Source organism: Lathyrus oleraceus, chromosome 2 (genome assembly GCF_024323335.1).
Source record: "Lathyrus oleraceus cultivar Zhongwan6 chromosome 2, CAAS_Psat_ZW6_1.0, whole genome shotgun sequence".
Lineage (NCBI taxonomy): Eukaryota > Viridiplantae > Streptophyta > Magnoliopsida > Fabales > Fabaceae > Lathyrus > Lathyrus oleraceus.
This window is the reverse complement of record NC_066580.1, coordinates 25,673,111-25,677,105: the sequence shown is the minus strand read 5'-3', so window position 1 is coordinate 25,677,105 and position 3,995 is coordinate 25,673,111. Positions and strand designations below refer to the sequence as shown.

Sequence of the window (3,995 nt, the reverse complement as noted above, 5' to 3'; positions counted from 1 at the left end):
TTCATGTTGATGTCTTGTAAATAAAAGTTTGAACAAAGTTATAAATAAGAAGAAAATATTATTCTAGTGAAAAATAAAAATATATTTATCTAATACTATTTTATCTCAATATGTTTTAAATAAAAATTGAAGTAAATTATAATACGATATTTATAAGTAGTAGAAAATAGTTAAAATATAAATATTATATTAATAAAATGAAAAAAAGTAGTGTTTAGAATTGAAGTAAAATAAATAGGGTTTATTGTTGAAAGAAAAAAACAGAGACAGTTCCAGTTGTGGTATATTTGATGGAAAGGCAAGAGCAGTGGTGTAAATATAGAGAGTACTAAAGTGTGACGGCACAACCATCCATCAGCGGGGATAGCTCAGTTGGGAGAGCGTCAGACTGAAGATCTGAAGGTCGCGTGTTCGATCCACGCTCACCGCATTTTCTCATCACTTTTTCCGTCTTTTTTCTGCCATCGCACGGTATAGCTTTTGTTTCCATTCCTACTTACTAAAACTCAATTCAATAATTCCATTGTCGTCCAGCGGTTAGGATATCTGGCTTTCACCCAGGAGACCCGGGTTCGATTCCCGGCAATGGAACTATTTTTTCTATCCTCTTCTTCAATTCTCTAAACCTTTATCAATCAATATACATTATTTCTTATTCACACATTTATATAACTAGCTAAATAAATCTCTAAACAATTATTCTTAAATTGTAGCTATAAATTATAATATACACACTTTTTAATCATTATAAATTTATTCTACACAAATTTTATTCCTTTCTATATTAATAATATATATAACATTCTAAAATCTAATAGCATAAACATAATTTAATATTTTTTATTTTAAAAACTAAAATTACTTGTACAATAATTTTATGAAAATTTTAAAATATAATTTTTTTAATGCATACTACAATATATATATATATATATATATATATATAATATATATATATATATATATATATATATATATATATATATATATATATATATATATATATATAAACTTTGATCATTTTACAAGGATAAATAATTTTTAATCATGTCTACCCTTCAAATCAAATTACACGTCGGACAAAATAAAAAACAAACTATTACGATTTATTCTTGTGCTAATAGCATCCCCTCTTAGATCACTTTTTATTAGTACGTTCTTGATTTCAATGAGCAGAGTCTTTAATTCACTGACAGAGGTTATCACTTTTCTTCCATCGTCCAATTCTACCATATTCACATTTGCTTTATTGTGCGGAGGCATAGGATTGTTGTTTACATTCGGGTCGTTGGGCGCGAACGTAATTGCCTTTGAATCAATTAAATCTTGGACTTTGTACTTTAAAGCTTTGCAATTCTTGATGGAATGTCCAGGAGCTTCGGAATGGATTTCGCAATGGGCATTTGCATCATAACCGGGAGGAAGAACCGTTGGTGGAGGTCCTAACTCCCTTAGTTGTATAAGTGATTCTCTTAATAAGTATGGTAGAATATGGTTGTACAACATAAGAACCGAGTGAAACCTTCTTTCAGGCCTTCTTACTCTTTGTCATTGTTGTTGATACTGTGGTTACGGTTGTTGTTGCTATGGCTGATAACGTTGCTGACGTTGTTATTGTTGGTAGCGTTGTTGTTGTTGTTGCTGTTGAGGTTAAACATGAATAGTGAAAGGTTGTTGTTGAATTGGTTGAACGATGACCACTTCTTGATATGGAACTTGATATGTTGGAGTCCTTGTTCGAACGACTACTGTTGCATTGGTCTCGCCTTCTCTTTTCTTTCCAAGGGATAAAGGTTTCTTTGCTATGCCCATTTTGATCATGTTCTCGATCCTTTCACCAGCCAAGACCAAATCAGAAAAGCTGGAGGATGTACTTCCCACCATTCTATCAAGGTATGGGCCTTGTAAGTTTCCCATGAACATGTCTATCAACTCTCGTTCTAACAACGACGGTTATATTATGGCTGCTAGCTCCCTCAATCTCTGAGTGTACTCGTTAAAGGTTTCCTCAGACTTTTGCGTTAAATACTGCAAATGCCTGCGGTTTGGCACCATATCAGTGTTGTATTGATAATGTCTGAGGAAAGCTTCAGCCATCTCTCTCCAAGTACGAATATGAGTACCTTCCAATTGCATGTACCAATATAAGGATGCCCCACTTGGTGAATCTTGGAAAAAGTGCATCAAGAGTTGATCATCATTGGAATATGCAACCATTTTCCGACAGTAGGCTCTGATGTGGGTTCTAGGGTCATTGGTTCCCTTATACTTCCCAAATTTTTCCTCAAGTGAACATGAGGAACATCAGGACATCCAAAGTGTCACATTAACCGTAGCCATCATTTTAACCATTCCAGTATACGCCGATAGTCGCGATGATCTATTGCTACTTACCTAAGGTACACTAGATCCGGGTGTAGGATCTTTCACTCAAAAATACCCAAGCAATCCCTTAAAAGTAAATCAGACAATTTGGAATAAGTGATCTTGTTTTTAAGGTAACCTCTCTTTTTAAAGTGTCCCCAGCAGAGTCGCCAGTTCTGTCATACGGTGAACTGACTTGGGGTATTTTGCTTTTTATCGCAATGTCGCGGATAGCAAGAGTCGCCACCGACTTTTCTTTTATCCAATAAGGAAAGGTGGAAAAGAACAGGAAAGACCTCAATAGATTTTGGGTTCGGGAGGTACATTATACAAAGGGAAGGTATTAGCACCCTTTGTATCCATGGTTATCCATGGGCTCTTAATTGCTGGATCACTTATATTTTTGTCTGAAAAGTGTTGGTGAATTGTTTAAAAATGTTTCGAAAAGAGAGTTTAACTTTGTAATGATTCTCGTATGAATGTATACAAAGTATTTATCTCGTTTGATTTTTGAAAAAACAGTTTAGAAAGATATAACTTGGTAATGATTCTAGTATGAATGTATACCAAGTGGTGATTTTCTAGGACTTGCAAAGTGTGAGGGGTGGAAAATGTTTTAGGTTATGATCCAGTAATTGAGAGTTATACCTTCCTAAGGTCGTTATGGGCATTTCCTATCCTTATGAGGGTAAAACTGTCCTTACTATTGAGAAGTAAGTAGTTTTATCCTTTGGATGTAAAAGGGTCATTGTAGGGTCATCGATAGGTCATTGAAGGCAACAGTTGTAAGGATACCTTAGCATTCGAAGGGACGATCATCATTTAACCGTAGGCTACACCGAAGGGTCATCGAGGGACAAAATCATATATTCGAAGGCAACATCCGAGGGACTATGATTTATTTTAAAGGGACATGATGATTTAATCGAAGGGTCTTTGCTAAGGGTATCCCCACATTCGCGGGACATGACCGTAATACCGTAATATCGTAAGGCAATAAAGAGAGGTCCAAGATCACATATTTAGAGGCCGTATTTTACAATCGATTAGGTAATTAGGATGAATCTCCACATTAAAATTAATACATTAAAATTAATACATTAAAATTAATTAGGTAATTTAGGGTGAAACTCCACAAGGGTATCCCACAAATAAAGTGGAAGACCTAGACAGCAATCTTTTCCTGGGAAAGGTGAACCTTTACAAAATTCAGCAAACGGGTTAGAGTACCAAGTCAGGATGCAATCAAGGATTGCACCGCAAAAGAAACCAGAACAGCAGTAGGGTCAGATAAACAATGCATGGCTATGATAAAAACATGACAGGTTAGCAAAGGACAGAACAGAAAAATCAGCGACTGTCCCGGTCGCCGCTGCCTCGCCTAGCGAATACTCGCTGCATGCTCGCTTAGCGATGTGCTAGCGAGCGGCTGCGGATTCTGGTTTTGATAACAACATAATGTCAGCAAGCTTCACACCTTATAGCATCCATTACAGAGATTATGTGGTTAGACATTCAGGTGTTCATGCATACTTAAATTCATATGTAAAACTTAAGATAGTTTCATAAATTCAATCATGATACCATATGCAAATTAAGAACATAAGGTAGTAATAGCAATGCCAACCTGT

The 3,995-nt window shown here is 35.4% G+C and overlaps 2 non-coding genes across 2 annotated transcripts; both read left to right on the top strand.

Annotated features, from left to right (window-relative positions):
* The first annotated feature begins 357 nt into the window (after window positions 1-357).
* TRNAF-GAA (transfer RNA phenylalanine (anticodon GAA)) lies at window positions 358-430 on the top strand. Its single transcript has one exon. It is a non-coding gene; the product is annotated as a tRNA-Phe (tRNA).
* Window positions 431-519: 89 nt separating this feature from the next.
* On the top strand, window positions 520-591 carry TRNAE-UUC (transfer RNA glutamic acid (anticodon UUC)). The gene has a single exon. It is a non-coding gene; the product is annotated as a tRNA-Glu (tRNA).
* The last annotated feature ends 3,404 nt before the right edge of the window (window positions 592-3,995 follow it).